We start from the raw sequence: 17,190 nt of genomic DNA on the forward strand, positions 1-17,190 counted from the left end.
ACTATCACTAGACTGAATTTTATCACATGCCTAACTCAAAACCAAGTCCTAGAGCAAAGGAGGTAAGTAAGATGCTCTAATGGGTCAACTCTGAGTCATATGCTCACCCTTGAAAGGAAAGATGAAGTACATCCACTCCAACCATATGGATGAGTTGAGACCATATATGGTTCCCAAGAGAAAAATTGGGTTGATATTAACAGAAAAGTGGCAAATAAATGGTAAAAACAAAACAAAACAAAACAACCTATGATTACTATAGTGAATCTCTGATTCTCCACATATTAAGAACTGGTGTTTTCCTTGAAAAGCAATTTAATGTTGCCTGGATTCCCTACCAGGACAGCCATTTAGCTGTCCTGATCTTTGATGGATGTGTTTGCTTCACATGGCCGCTACAAACATCCTGGAAGTCATGGCCAGGATTAGAGTCACTGCAATCTCACTGTAAGGATGTAGTGGATGCTCTGGATGTGCTTTGGATCTGGTGAGAGAGAAAAGAGGATAAGTTTATAATCTGACTTTATTGGAAGTAAACAAGTAAAGCTGCTTAACTCAACCTCTTCGAGGCATCTTTGTCAGAAGATAATACAGTGGTTAAGACCATTGCCTTATGGGGGCACTTGGGTGGCTCAATAGGCTAAGCGTCTGTCTTTGGCTCAGGTCCTGATCTCTGGGTCCTGGGATCCAGACGCAGGTCAGCCTCATGTCAGCTCCGTGCTGGGTTCCCTGCTCAGCAGGGAGTCTGCTTCTCCCTCTGTCCTGCCTACTCCTCCTCTCCTCCCCCTGCTAGTGTTCCCTCTTGCTCAGATAAATAAATAAAATATTTTAAAAAAGAAAAGAAAAAAGAACCTTGGCCTCTGGAATCAGACTGCCTGGGTTTGAACCTGTTTTTTTCAATATCAATAAACCTCCATTTTCTTTCTCTACAAGTCCTGAGGACTCATGAAATTATGTATATGAAGTACTTGACACAGTATATAGCATATAACTAAGTGTGTATATAATACAAGTTAAATACTCTTTGCTCTTGCAGGTGATGCCATAACAGCTGGCACTCAGAAGGGCCTATCTTATCCAGAAGCATTAAAGTGCAGGACATATATTCTTTTATTGGATATGAAACCCTTCTTTCCATCCTCACTATATTTCCTGAGGGGTGAGCAAGTCTGACTAGAATCTTTGTATATTCACTCTGACAGCTAATGGCTTCTGGGAGTCACTGCCACACCCTCTTTTCCCTCCCACACCAGTCAGTCCCAGAATTTTGCTTGTTCTAGCTCTGAAATATTTCTTGAAGCTAACCTCACTCTTTACTGCCTGTGACCAGCTCTAATTCACAAGTCTCTCTCTCCTGCCTGATTAAATCAAGAATTTTTCTTATTTAGTTCCCTGTCTCACATGTCTTTCAATCTGGTCTACTCCTTTCCTTTGCTCCTTTCCCTTGCCTGCACAATAATGTCCTAATTCCTTAGCAAGGCATTATTTAAAGACCTTTTCAATCTGATTCCAGCCTACTCTTCCATCTGCAAGAATCTCCCCCACAAAACATCTATTACAGTCATAGCTGCTGATGTTCACTCTTCTCTAAAAACTCCATGCCCCAGCACCCCTACAGGCCTTTGCCCACACTGTTTTTGCTGGCTGGCTGCCCTTACCTCTTCTCTGCTTGGCTAACTTCTGCATATTTGTTAAAGTTCAGCTTCTCTCCCCTGGGTCCCTGCCCCTGTGCTTCCATAGCTGGATGTACATGCTATTACTGTGCATTTACCACACTATTTAACAATTGCCTGTGTACCTATCTATATTCCTATATGCACCATAAATTCACGGAAGAAAAAGAACATGGTTTATGCATTGTTATATACCCAGGGCCTAGAAAAGTGTTCAAAAACAGAGCTTATTTTCTGCAATCAGTATCTGTTCTTAGGTTGTAAATCAAGAAGTGTAAAAGGCACTACTATGCTTTTATCTTATCATGGCACCATTCTGAGTGGTTCTTAGGACTTTTTCTTCCCTTTTTTTCAATATATTTTAAACTATATAATAATAAGAAATTCAGGAATCCATTATTATTCTTAAAAATATATATTAATCCCTTCTACCAAGGTAGCCACTATTATTGGGTTGGTAGATATTTTCCAAAACTTTTAAAAATTATTTATTTATTCAAAATAACAGCTTTATTGAGATATAATCCACATACAATGAAATTCACTTCTTTAAAATGTACAGTTCAGCAGTTCTTAACATTTTCACAGAGTTATGAAACTATCTAATGTTAGAATATTTTAGTCATTAGCAGTCACTCCCCATTTTCACTCCCCCTCAGCCCTTAATAACTACTAATATAGTTTCTGTCACAGTGGATTCGCCTATTCTGGATATTTCGTGTAAATGGAATTATACAATAAGCATTTTGTGTCTGACTTCTATTACTTAGAATGATGTTTTCTAGATTCATCCATCTTGCAGCCTGTCAGTACTTCATTCCTTTTATGGCAAAATAATATTCTATTTTTAGATGTAACAGATTTTGTTTATCCACCTATCAGTTGAAGGAAATTTGGGTTGCTTTCACTTTCTGACTGTTCTGAATAATACTTTATGAACATTCCTGTACAAATTTTTGTGTGGATGTGTGTTTTCAGTTCTCTTGAGAACTTAGGAGTGGGACTACTGGGTCATATGATAATTCTGTCTAATGGGTTGAGGAATTGCTAAACTGTTTTCCATAGCAACTGCACCATTTCACATTCCCACCAGCAATAAATGAGGATTCCAACTTCTCTACATTTTTGTCACCACTTGCTCTTTTCTGTCTTTTTCACTCTAGTCATTGTAGTGAGTGTGAAATGTTATCTCATTGTGGTTTTGAGTTATGTTTCCATATTAAGAACTGGTGTTTTCCAGTTAATTATCTTGAGCATCTTTTATGTACTTGTTATCCATTTGTATATCTTATTTGGGGAAATGTTTATTCAAATACTTTGTCTATTTTTAAATGGTTATTTATCCTTTCTTTGACTTATAAGCATTCTTTATATATTCTGAATACATGTTCCTTTTCAGATATATGATTTATAAATATTTTCTTCACAACCTTTTTATATACATTTAAATAAATATGTATTTATATTTTGCTTATATTTATACATGTAAAGATTTAATAGGTTTCTCTTTTATACATATGGGATTATATTGTTTGTACTGTTATGTAGATATCTTCCCCAATCATTGTACATGTAAATCTGCCTCATTATTTTCAATTTCCAAATAGGTGTACATGTGACCATTCCCCTGATGATGGGCATTTTGGTGAGTCGCGATATTTTTACTAATATGAACAGGGCTGTAGTGAGCAGACTTATAAAAGTCCCTTTTCACACATGTGTAATTATCTCTCTAGGATACCTTGAAGAAGAATCACTGAGTTTAAGATTATCTGCATTTTACATTTTAATACATACTATCAAAATGTCTATTGGAAAGGCTGTACAAATATACTTTCACAGTAACAGTATAGAATACCATATCCTATTTGTTGGCCACATTCACATTTAAGTATTCTTGTCAGGTGATGAGCAAAAATGGTACTTAACTGTTGTTTTAACTTGTATGAAGTTGTTTTGATATCATGATTTCCATAACTTCTATTAATTGGTGTTCAGAACAGAACCTGTTTCTCATTTAATTTTATAGATCTCTCCTTCACATGCAGGCCCCTTCATGGCATGGAAAGGAAATGATAGATGGGCTGGAGTAGTCTGGATTTATATTCTGGCTGTTATGTGTGGTAAGGCCAGCTTGAGAAAAACATGGTTCTTAAAAGAGTCTCCATTGTATTTAGAGCTGACCAGACTTTTAACCACAATCCAGAGACTTTTAACTTCACGAAGATGTGGCATTTTATTTTAATAAAGCTATCCATAGTGCCCCTTTTCGAGTTACTTTTCTAAAGCATCTTTTGTCAGCAGAGAGCTTTTATTAGCTAATGTAACCTTGCTGTAATCCATGTTAGCAAAGAGAGAAAAGAAATGTCCTTGGATACTGAATATGGAAAGTTGTGCAAAAATCCTCAAGGGGAAAGAAGTTGTTCAGCTTTTTGAAGCTACATTTGTGACTCTGTTGTATCTAAACAAAAAATAATGATGTTTTCCAATGCTAATATCTAGGAAGTAAAGGTTTATAATATTATGCCTCCAAACTGACAGTTGGATAAAAAAATCACAAGGGATTAACATGGAGAGACTAGTTAGAAGTGTGGGCTTGATAGCTGGGATCGGCGCAACTATAAATGTCTGTGGTCTGAGCACCTAGAAACAGGGAGTTAGGCAAGAAAATTCAGGAGTAAGAGTAATAGCCTTGGCTATGGAATAGCTAGCTAATGAGAACTTAATCTGATCCATTACTGATAACTGAGCAGTGCTAATAAACTGCAGGATCATGGGGGAGACATACATATTGCAGGTTCTAGGCACAGTCAGGTGGGGAGTTAACGATTTGATTCCAGTAATCAGTCGGTTGACGTAAGTGCTCATTCAGTAATCAGGGGAGAGTGTGGTCAGGGTCTTTACACCTGTCAAGACACTGGAAAACAGATTGGGATTCTGGGACAGGTCCACTGCAGTGTGGGAACTGATGTGCTGTTGAGACAAAGCCCTCTGACCTTCGTTAACATAGTAGGAATGATGAAAGTTGCATCTTAAAGTGAATCTATACAAAATCTTTAACTGAATGGCTTAATTTCAAAATCCATGAACAAACAAGGTGGGAGAGCTAATACCTTTTCTGTTTTGTTAGGGACTGGCTCACAAACTGAGGAGGGCACTTAATTGATACTGTGGATTTAGGGCTCACAGTGAGGAGTCACCGGAGAAGGCAGGAAGGACATTCTGACAGCACTGTCCCTGAGTCCCTGGGTACGACTACAAATTATCTCTCATTTTGCTGGGAACTGGTAGGTAGTGGTGCTTGATGTCTATTAGACTCCAATTCAATTTTGAGGTCCGTAATTCAATGAGGATAGATATAAAAAGGGTTCCTTTTTCATCAAAAGGGTAATTACCTAGTTATCAGTGTGCTGAAAGGATGAGAGCTTATGGATTTTTCATAAAATCATAAGTTCATAAGGGGCTGGGTGAAGTCATTTCATTCTGTCTTCAAGTAGGGCTGAATTTAATTCATCCTTAATGGATGGGACATTGTTTAAGAAAGATCTCTAGAGAATAATAGTTGACAAGCTTCAGTATTTTAACTTTCCTCTATTATGACATTCCTTCTATCTAAGTGAATATGTTGACATGAAATAGAAGTCCATAGTCTTTTGTGTCCTTTTTGGTTAGAAAAAACAGTGTTATAAGTGTTGCTCATTCTCATTAATTCACAGAACATTTATTGGATACCTACTTTGTGCTACATGTGAGTGATATAAGGTAAAGCAGTAGAAAAGACAAATTGGATTCTTGTTGTATTTAGCTGAAAGACACGTGATGGATAACAATCAATAACCGAATAAGTAAGTGATTAAAAGTCATAATAAGTGCTATAATGGAAATAAAGTGCTGCTATAGAAAGGAGCAAAAAGAAGCTAAGGCCTAGTTTAGATGAGTGGACAGAGGCCTCTATTTATAAGTGACATTTACTATAAGCCTTGAGATATAAAAAGGACCAGAATTTTAGCATGGAGAGAAGAGTGTTCTTTGACACAGGAAGCAAAATGTGCACAGGCCCTGAAGTAGAAAGACCATGGTATGTTTGAGAAATTTAAGAGGTCAGTATGGCTAGAGCAGAGTGGTCAAGGAAGAGGCTGGCATGCAATGAGGTTAGGGAAGGAACTAAGGGGCCAAATAATATCTGCCCTTGTAAGCAATAATGAGGGGTTTGAATTTTATTAAAATAGAATGTTTTTAATAGATCAGTTGGCTGCTGTGTGGCAAATGAACTAGACATGGGAAAATCAGAATAAAGAGAATATTTAGGAGGTAATCTGTCAGTGTTGGTGCCTTGGTGTGTGCCTTGGCAGTGAAAATGGCTGGAGACATTTTTGAGATATACCTAGGGGTCTCATTGATGGGGTTGAATGTAGTACCAGTTCAAGGCTGACTGACATCTTGGATTCTGGGTGAAGGAACTGGTAAAATGGTAGTTTCATCTAGTATATGGAAAACAATTCAGGAGTAGATTTGTAGTGGGAAGGATGGGAATGGAAAGTTTGCATCTGCAAGTGTTAAGTTTGAGATACCTGTAAAACATACAAATAGAACTGTTAACTCTAAATCTAAAGTTCAGAGAAGTTGGCACTGGAGAAATACATTTGGATATTAGTCTGAGAATAAAAGCTAAGGGAAGAGAATGAAATTATGGAAGGAAGAGGAAAAAAAAGGAAAAGGGGTCCAGGAATAAACTCTGAGAAACTCTAACATACTCCCATAGCTTTGAGAAGGAGTTGAATAGAGAGGGCACCAGACTGAAAAGCATGTCAGTTCTGATCACTTGGGCAAGTCATTGCCTGTCTTTGCCAGTATCTGCATCTTTAAAATAGGGAGTTTGAGCCTTAAATTCCTCAATTGCCAATATTCTGTCGTTCATTTCTTACTCACCATTAGGCTCATTTTCCAATTACTTTGGCCATTGTTTGTAACTTCCTCTACTTACCTAGAATTAGCACACCCAGAACACCTTTTTCTAATTCACAATTGTAATTCTGGGTCTATTAACATCCCTCTAAATCTTGTCCCTCCTCTGCCAACTTGTGATTCCTTGGGCAGTTTGTTCTGTTACATTCCAGTTCCATTTGGTGATGGGTAGAATTTGTGTCACAATGGAGATTGATATTGGTAGGCTTCCTTTTTCATTAAAAATGAAACTCTTTATTTTTGCCATTCCTATTCAACTAAATTTTCCATGTTTTTTAAAATAAGCTTTAGAAAGTTGAGGAGTAGAGGAGGGTCTGGGTGACTTAGTAAGTTAAGCATCCTACTCTTGGTTTCAGCCCCAGTCATGGTCTTGAAGTTGTGAGATGAAGCCTCACATAGTGCTCCGAGTCTGCTTGAGATTCTCTTCCTCTTCCTCTACCTCTCCTCCTGCCCAACTCTCTCTAAATAAATAAAAAGAGAAATAAGTAATAGAAAATATTAAAAAAAATAAATTTGAGGACTGCAAGTGGGCATTTTGTTTGACCTCATTTAATGTTTGTGTTTGGTCCAGATTATAAAGTAAACCAAATTGATGACCACTGCTTAGTAGCCAATAGGACTTTTAGTTAAGTTGAAATTTGGGCTGAAAGATGTATTTCCAACAGCAATGTAGTAGATGTGTTTGTAGCAAATGAAGTTTCAGAGCGTTGCTTAAGGATCCCAGGGTGGTATCTGTTCAAGATATCTTTTTCTTAACAAATTAGCAATGTCAAATTATTCATGTTGGAATGATTTTTTTTAACAAAATACTTTTGCTGTCCTGTCGTGATGCCTTATTGCTAATTTTTTTATGAGATGATTTTGTATTGTTTTTGCTTCTGTCTCACAATATACCATCTGAACTTCCTGAGAAAGTTCAAGAAAAGTGACAGAAAAAAAAAGAGTTCATGTTGAAAAACAAAGGTTATTGGTTAGTGAAAAATAATAGATAAAATAGCAATTAGGTGTCACATGATAGACTTTCTTTTTTGTCCCCCAAATGCTCTGAAAGTGGCACTGGGTCATCTCAGCAAAGAAGGAACACAATTACAGTGATGACAATCTTTCTGTCATAGGTAAAGCCTTGTCAGCAATTTATTTCTTCTACATGTCACTGTTTTCAGGATTCAAGCCTCTTGTCATGACTGATATGGTTATTAGAGAAAGAAGAGGTTAGAGTAAATGAAAACAGTTGTTACTTGTTACATCTGGATGATTTGGCTAAATTAACGGTAGTGTTAAATGCATAATACAGAAAGTGGTGAAAAGAATTGTACTTAAATGAAATGGAATATTATCAATCTAATTTTATATTTTTTGCTCATGATTTTAGAGCTATCCCTAGAAATCCTTTCAAATTCTCTAAAATAGATCCAGCTTGGGTAAGCCTCAATATTTGTGTTTATATGAGGCAAACATTTCCCAACTGTATTATGTGAGTTTAGCTGTATTATTTGTCCTTCCCCTTTCCCACCTGTATTGAGTTGGAGTTAGACCCATAAAAAGATATATCCAGGACCTAACCCCAGTACCTATGGATATGACCATGTTTTCCTGTTTGGAGAGTCTTTGCAATTAAGTGAAAGATCTTTAGAGGAAATCATCCTGGATTAACTGGGTGGGCCCTAAAGCCAATAACAAGTGTCCCTACAAGACACACAGGGTGTAAGTTCATATGAAGACTGAGGCAGAGTTTGGAGTGATCTGTCTATAAACCCAGGGGCACAATGATTGTAGCAATCAGTACAAGCCGGGGGAAGGTTATGGAAAGATTCTCCCTCAGAGCCTCTAGAAGCTTGCGGACACTTGGATTTAGATTCTTAGTCTCCAGAATTGTAAGACAATACCTTTCTGTCATTTTGAACCACCTATTTGTGGTAATTTGCTACAAAAGTCTAGGAAACTAATATACCACCTTCTGTTAAGCATTTTGTAGGCCACAGCATGATGGAGTAGAAAGGCATTGTAGTTAAAATTAGGAAACATAGTTTCTAAGCTTAAGGCTGCTATTTGTAGCTGTGTGATCTTTGGTGTGTCACAACCTCTTTCTGAACCATAAAAGGAAGGCTTGGAATTCCCTTTCAAGTTCTTCTACGTCTACTCTTATTATCTCACTTAAAAAAGAAACAAACTAGAAAACTGTATGAAACATAAAATAATGCTTTTTGGATAGTGTACAATAGGGAGTGTAGGAGTATTTTCACTAAGAAAAGAGGTGAAAAAAGATGGGCCTAGCTTTTGGCTTGCAGGCACTTTATGCACTGTATCCCAGAGATGGAGAACCAAAGTAAAGTCCAGTGGCACTGCTTAGTTGAAAAGAAAAATGTTGGAATTTGCAGAGGACAAGAGTCCTGGGATTTGTGGTATGGAGTACTAGAGAGTAGAGAGAGAATTATTCAGAAAAAAAGGACAAAAAATTGACATAATATTCCCCTTAAATCATTGATTGATACTGATATGTAAATGCATATGGTGAAATTTCACAATGTTGGACAATGGAGTGACTGGGTAGTGGTGAGCTACATGGTTTCCTGATCTCACATGGACTGGGAGCTATTTACATCCCAACAAGTCATATTGGAGAGACGTCTTTGAACACCTGGTATATCACTAAAGATGCTGGCAAGAGTTACGTCTTAGTAGTAGGACTAAACTAGCTCTAAAACAAAGGCTACTCTTGACCTACCTTAAAATAACAGAAAAATAAGCCTTGAAAAGATCAGGCCCATTTACAAATAATGTTAACTAAGAAAACAAAATCTTCAACACTCTTTAAAGGAACCCAACAAAATCCAGACACTCAATAATATAGCACTTAAAATGTCCATTGTCTAATAAAAAAATTATTAGACATCCTAAGTAGCAGGAAAATGTGACTCATAATCATTCAGTAGAATCAGATCTGGGAATGATAGAAACAATGGAATTAGACAGGATTTTAAAACAGCTCTGGTAAATGTGCTCAGAAATTTAAAATGTGAATGTAGCAAAAGGATAAATGGAAAATATAAAAAAGAATCAAATGGATCTTCTAAATTAAGAAATACCATATCAGAAATGAAAAATTAAAGGGATCCCTGGGTGGCTCAGTGGTTTAATGCTTGCTTTCAGCCCAGGGCATGATCCTGGAGTCCTGGGATTGAGTCCTGGGACTGAGTTCCACATTGGGTTTCCTGCAGGGAGCCTGCTTTTCCCTCTGCCTGTGTCTCTGCCTCTCTCTGTGTGTGTGTCTCTCATGAATAAATAGAATTTCTAAAAAAAAAAAAAAAAGAGAGAGAGAGAGATGAAAAGTTAACAGCAGGTGAGGATTTACTTCCCACCCCGAAAAAGAGATCCTAGGCACAGCAGTAGAAACTATTCAAACTGTAGCCCAGAGAGAAAAAAAATTTTTTTAAATGTAATTAACAGTTGCTCAATGAGCTCCTGGGAACACAGGAACACATATATAATTGAAATTCTGGAAAGAAAGGATGAGACAGTGACATAAAAAATAATAATGGCTGAAAAATCTCCAAGATGAAAGAAATCTTTAAGTCTCCTGATTCAAGTAGTTCAATGAGTCCAAGCAGAATAAACACAAAGAAGATTACACCAAATTTCATTATGAAATATTGAGAACTGGTGATTTAAAAAAATCTCAAGAATAGCTAGAGAAAGGCCACATTACCCATAGAGGAACAAAATAAGAATAATCACTGATTTCTTATTAAAAATAATGCAATACAAAAGAAAATAGAATGGCATCTTTAATATACTGGGCAGAAAAAACAAACTTAGAATTCTATATCCAGTGGAAAATATCCTTCAAAAAGAAATGTGAAATAAAGAAATTTTCAGGTAAATAAAAGCTGAGAGAATTCATTGCCAGCATATTTGCACTCCAAAAAATGAAAAGGAAATTTCAGGGTATAGGAAAATGATACCAGATGGAATCCGGACCCTCCAGAAAAGAATTAAGAGCTCAATATATGGTAAATATGAGGGAAAATACAAAAGATTTTCTTTTCTCATGTATACCTATTTTCTTTGAAAAATAATTTTCTTTATAGCAAAAATCATGTAAAATTTATAACATATGTAGGAATAGAATATAACAATAGCAGAATGGATAGGAGGGAGAAATGTAAGTATTCTGTTGTAAGGATCTTCCATTGTATGTAAAGTGGTTTAATATTATTTGAAGATAGACTGTGATAAAATGAAGATGCATATTGTAATTCCCAGAGCACCAAAATTATGTTGTAATAGCTTCCTAACTGATCTTGTTTCTGTCCTTAATTATGTAACTAAGTTAGATCATATCACATCTCAACTTAAAAGTCTCCAAAGACTTCCCATATTAGAGCAAAAGCTGAAGTTTTATAAATCTTTACTTAATTTGGTCCAAATCTACTTCTCTGATCACATCTCCAACTTCTGCCCCTCTCACTCTTCCCTAGCTGTGCGGGTCTCCTTGCTCTTCTTTGAATTTTACTGGCAAGGTCTCTCCTTAGGGTTTTTGCATTTATGGTTTTTCTCTCTCCTTTTCCTCTAACACACTTCATCCCAAATACCTTTTTTCAAATATATTTTCAGACTTTATTCTCTCACTGGTATCTTCCCTGAACACTGATTTGAAATGATCAACCTAGGGCACTTGGGTTCAGTCAGTTAAACTTCTAAGTCTTGGGTTTTAGCTTAGGTTGTGATATTATGGGTTGTAAGATGGAGCCCCAGGTTGGGCTCCCCACTCAGCATGGAGTGTGCTTGAGATTCTTTCCCTCTGCCTCTCTCTCCACATGCACACACACTCTCTCTCTCTCTTTCAAATAAGTAAATAAATCTTTAAAAAATAAAATAAAATTATGAACCTACCATTTGCTTTCCTGGCACTCCTTATACCTTTTCCTTTGGGTACTTGGTAGTACTCCTGTTTTCTCTGTTGTACTTTTTGTTGGCTTAATTGTCCTTGCAGTACTTTTTATTTTCCAAGGCATGACTTTCTTATTTGTCTTATTTATTGTCAGCCTCTCTCTACAGAGTCCATCACAACATAACCTTTACTTGAGCAGGTTTTCTGTTTTCACTTTCTTTCTCTCTTTTTTTCTTTTTGTTCACTGATGAATCCATAGGACCTAGAATATTGCATAATATATAGTAAGTGTTCAATAAATATTTGGCTGAATGGCAGGATCTGCAACCAAAAGCTTGGAAACTCCAGGAATAGTACCTAAATTCCTGTTCTTCTCCATAGCTGCCCCTGTGTATTGGACCTAATATCTAGTGTATAGCATATGGCACTTTTGCTGCCCTCTTCAACAATTTCCCCATCATCTCCCTGTCCTCATTTGCCTTAAGGCTGCAAGGGACTGGAAAGATGTTCCTTATCACAAAAAGAGAGACTTGAGAGCCCTGCTTTAGGCTTTTTTATTTGCCCTAACAAATATGACAATCTGTTTTTATCTTTAAAGCACTTGTGTGTCAGGAAAGTAGCCACTCTGAGAAAGCTGGTTTTTCTGTATTTCAAAGGGAGCTTGTGGTCTTTTTTGGGTTTTGATTCCTATTTTTTGGAAAAGTCAGTGCCTGCAGCTCTGTTGCACTCAAGGTTTGAAATCTTTCATCCCTGACAGTAGGAGGATAAAAGGGGGCTCATCATGGCCTACCAAGGAGACTTTCTTTAGCTTCAGGTACCTCTGGATGTTTGCAAAGGCCACAAAGCAGAATGACCACAAGACTTTTGCTCTTTTCTAGAACCAGCGTTGAGGAAAAGATAGAGTCCAGTTTGCCCCACACTAACTAATTTATTTTGAAGACATAGGATTTTGAAGGACCAGGCAGTTTTCAGGGAGAATCTGCTTCCCAGTCTGCCTCTGCTGGTATGAAAGCTAAGAGTACTTTGATCACAGCTCAGCCTTTAGCAGCCAAGTTCCTTGGTATCTAGGGCACTGAAAGGGAAGGGCAGCAGAAGACAAATGGCAGGTGTTGAATGATCGAAGGTGCAGTTTGTGACTACAACCTACTTCACTGGTAAAGATTAAATACCTTTTAGGTAATATTTTTGCACTGTATCTGAAGGTTGAGAAATAAGGCGGCTGTTTGCTATTTAAGTTGGCTTTATCTTTACATGCATCTGGAAAATGAATAGTGGTAGTTTACATTAGTAATTAATTTTCTTTTGAGTTGATTATCAAAATAGCAATACTTCTCCATTCCCCTACCATATTCAGTGTAGCTAATGCATAAGATTCATTTCTTTAGTGGTAATGTAAGGCTTCCTGGGCTCAGGACTTCTAAGCATCTGTTGAGGATTAGAGGTATTAGCTATTGTGCCAGCAGATGGCAAACTAAATTTTATCCTCCCTTTCTTGACTCTTTCCCCAGATTTGAGCTCATTTCATGGCATCCTGGAGGGATAACATGTTGTGAAATAGAAATTAAAAACATAGGGTAAGACAAAGCCTGTCTTGGTATATAGCTAGAAAGGGGATCCAAGCAGCTTTATCAGGACTTATCTCTCCCTCACTTTTATTTCTCTCTGTGGATCTTGTATTTTCCTATAATAGTGAAGGAGAGAAAAGTCCTGACAACCTTATTTGGGTTCCTGGATCCAGCCATGCCTGAAGTCATAATGGCCTTTAACTTTAAAGTTTTGTGAACCAATGAGTTCTCTTTTATTATTCAAGTTAATAAAAGCTGAATTTCTCTTGGTTGCAACCTAAAGAGTTTTGAACTAAAAATTTAGAGCATGAAAGGCATATTGAATTTATCTGAGACTTTAAATTGTTTGGACAATTACTCTCTTAAGATAAAAGCATCTCTAATCTTAAAAATGCAACCCTGGTTAGAACAAAGGAGACATGTGATACCTTAAGCCCAGTTACCCATCTGATTGTATCCCTTACCTTCTAGTTGAAGCCCTTCCTCCTTGGACCCAGCCTTTTTCTTCTAGCTGGGAAAATGAGGCTAGCAGTATTTGATTCATAACCTTTTGTCTCAGTGACTCAAATTCTAAGCCCTTCCTCCATTAGCTCTAAATCTAAAAGTCCTTAGGTGGGAGACTTTGATTCAGTTGCATCACATGTCCAGTTCTGAGGCCAGAGAGGCAGAGTATTATGATCCTTAGTCCTATTAGAATCACACATTTAAATTTGAGGAGACATTGTTTAGTTAAATTTAGGTAGTGATTTTACAGTTTATTTTTTTCTTTTGCTTACTTGTGCATGAAATATCACTTTTTAAAAAAGGAACATTTTCACTGAATGAATGAGATGGTCATGCGAGTAAGTGTTGACCCCAGTGCCAAAGTTTTTTTTTTTTTAAAGATTTTTTATTTACTTATGATAGACATAGAGAGAGAGAGAGAGAGAGAGAGAGGCAGAGACACAGGCAGAGGGATAAGCAGGCTCCATGCTGGGAGGCCAATGCGGGACTTGATCCCGGGACTCCAAGATCATGCCCTGGGCCAAAGGCAGGCGCTAAAACACTGAGCCACTCAGGGATCCCCCCAGTGCCAAGGTTTAAGAAATGTATCTCATTATTATCATTTGCATGCTACAACATCTCATGGGGTGGATAGGGCTAGAATCATCTCACCTGTTCATTTAAGAGAACTGAAGCTCAGGATAGGTTAGGAAATTAGACAGTACTTTTAAGGAGAACTAAGCAGAAGCAAAAGTAATTTGATGTGTATACATCTTTTTATGCCTACTTTTTGGGGAAGGGGGTTAACATCTTATGGGTAAGAATAAAGTATTAAAATAAAAATACTGAGGCACTTGAGTGGCTTAGTTGGTTAAGTGTCCGACTTTGGTTTAGGCTCAAGTCATGATCTCAGCCTGTCCCAGGTCCTGGAACCAGCTTCCCTCTCAGCAGAGAGTCTGCTTGAAGATTCTCTCCCTCTGCCCCTCCCTCTACTCTTGTGCTCACTCACACTCTCTCTCTTTAAAATAAATAAAGAAATCTTTAAAAAATAAAATAAAATATAAATACAGTACACAGTCCGTAATCTGTGTTGTGGTATCGATAGCAATATTTAAAAATGTAAACTAGGCTTTTGCTAGTGTTCTCTTCTACTTTTCTGAACTTTTCTAAATTCTATTTCACTCCCTGTGAAATGAGCAAGAATCAATAGGCCAAAAGTATTTATAGAGCCCTTCTTTGCATTAAAAAATTTTAAAGGCAAAAGTCTTAGTTTCTTGGTTCACTCACTGTAATTAACCCAGAGGCCCACACGTAACAGGAAATACTTGCTGAATGGAAATACAAATGAATAAATGAATGAATACACAAATGAATAAGTGATTAAATAAGTAAAGAAAAAAGGCCATGGTCTATTATGATTTATTTCAATGGCTGTATTAGAAGAACATATGTAGCCATGAGAGCAAAGCAATCTCTTCACATTATTTTCTTTTTTGAGTTGCATTTTGCTACATAACTAATACTCTCCTTTGAAGAAAAATATTATGGGTCTTTGATTATCACTGTATAACTAACCACCCTTAAATATAGTGATTTAAAACAACAACAATCACTTATTCTAACTATTCTATGGGTTGACTGGACTCGGCTAGATAATTCTTTTGCTCCATGTGGTGTTGACTGGAGCTATACTGATCATGATGTTCTACTGACCTGGGATTGTCAAGATGGTTTACACACATAACTGGTATTTAATGCTGGCCTACCTGTTGAGGCTATCAACTGAAATATCTCCTTAGTTTTTTTCCATGTTGTTCTCTCATATGACTTGGGCTTCTCTGTGACAGACTCTATGACAGAATAGTTCTAAGAATGTTCCAGAATTGTGATAGCAGAAATCTGCAGATCTTAGCCTGAGCCTTGGGAGTGACTTTAATCACCTCTACTACATTCCACTGGTTAAATTAAGTCATAGGGCAAGCCCGGTTTCAAGGGAAGAAGGAATGGGCTTTATTTCTCAATTAGTAGAGGCACAAACAATTTGCAGCCACCTTTCTCCTACAGTGGCATATCTTTAAGAAAAAGATTCATTGGGTGAATGCCTACATACCTGGATGAATAAATGAAAGAGATACAGTGTGTCTGAATTCTGATCTTGGCTCCATTTACTTAATGTTTGATCTAGTCAAGTTTTGAGCTTTTTGAACCTTGGTTTTCTGAACCATGAGTAGGGTTCTTTTGAGGATTCAGTGAGGTCACATACACAAAATACTAAGCTCAAATATTCAGGTCTATAGTATATATTCAAGAAATTGTTAACCATTGTTGTTATTGTTATTATTGTTACTGTTACTGTTAAAATATAAAAGCCAACTGAATTTTAATAATGGACAAGCATGTGATACTTCCCTGGGAGCACCTTATTATAATAATGTTTGACCTGGGGAACTTCTGAAACTGAGCGATTGAGCCTTACTACTTATGTAATTAAATCATTTGTCACCCTCAGTCCTGAAGGCTGCACACAGAAACGAAACATCAAAATCATTAGTAGGTCATTGTGATCTTTCAGATCCCCATGAATAGGTAAAACTTTTATGGCTTTGATTTCAAGGATTGATTTGGGTTGTTCAATTCTAATAGTAATAGTAAATTAAATGTCCTTTCCATTTTTTAGGGCAAATGGTGTGAAAGAACAAACATATCTGTATACCTTTAAGTAGGTACAAGTTTACATAGAATTTAACAAAAATTACTTCATGGATAGAGCTGTAAAGTGATACTTGGCAAGAAGCAAGCATTAAAACACATAATAAATGTGTCATTTATTATGCCATTATATTAATCTTGTCGTGCATAAAGGCTGAATGTTAGTTGATATCCATAGCAGAAAAGAAACATGATTAAAACGAAACTCTTCTCACCCAAATCTGTTCCTCTTGCAGTTTTAGAGACCTCTGCATAAATGGCTCAAACCAAAAACACAGCCTTAACCCTAACCTTACCCAGTACAGAAGCTGGTAATTTAAGATTTATCTTCAAATATATATATTCCAATTTGATCACTTCTCTCCATTTTTCACTTTTAATCCTAATCCCAAATTCATGATGGCTCCTAATATCTCCTACTTCCACTTTTGCCTCTCTCTTATTCCTTCTGTGCAAAGCTACCTGAAATTTCCTTTAAAACCTTCCAAAGAGGCACAGTCAGTTAAGCCTCCAACTCTTAGTTTCAGCTCAGGTCCTGATCTCAGGGTTAGGAGATGGAGCCCCATTTTGGGCTCTGAGCTCAACTCGGAGTCTGCTTGAGATTCTCCGTCCCTCTTCCTCTGCCCCTCCCCCCACGTGTTCTCTTGCCTTCTCTCTCTCTAAAATAAATCTAAAAAAATTAAAAAAAAAAAAAGACTTTCAGTAGCTTTTTCCATTAGTCTTAGAATAGAATTCAAATTTCCCCTTTTGTCTCACTTACTGTCTGATCTCATCTCCTATCAGTCTCCTCTTTGCTATGTGGGCTCCAGATAGAGTTGCTCTTTTTCTGTATACCAAAACAGGTGTACACCAAACTCAAACTAGTATTTGCCAAAATGCTTTGATGCTGCTTCTGTCTGAAATT

At 37.0% G+C, this 17,190-nt stretch overlaps 2 long non-coding RNA genes across 29 annotated transcripts in view; one reads left to right on the forward strand and one right to left on the reverse strand.

Moving 5' to 3' along the window:
* Positions 1-17,190, forward strand: part of LOC140609928 (uncharacterized) — a 618,500-nt gene that overhangs the window by 270,811 nt on the left and 330,499 nt on the right. The window lies entirely within an intron of this gene.
* On the reverse strand, positions 298-16,974 carry LOC140609927 (uncharacterized). 2 transcript variants are annotated; one of them, XR_012011656.1, is made up of 4 exons: positions 15,344-16,974; positions 11,532-11,791; positions 6,983-7,099; positions 298-484 (listed from the first exon to the last, which is right to left on the reverse strand). It is a non-coding gene; the product is annotated as an uncharacterized lncRNA (long non-coding RNA). The 2 variants fall into 2 exon arrangements; XR_012011655.1 differs by having other exon boundaries at positions 6,658-7,099.

Source organism: Canis lupus, chromosome 19 (assembly GCF_048164855.1).
Source record: "Canis lupus baileyi chromosome 19, mCanLup2.hap1, whole genome shotgun sequence".
In the NCBI taxonomy this organism is placed as follows: Eukaryota; Metazoa; Chordata; class Mammalia; order Carnivora; family Canidae; genus Canis; species Canis lupus.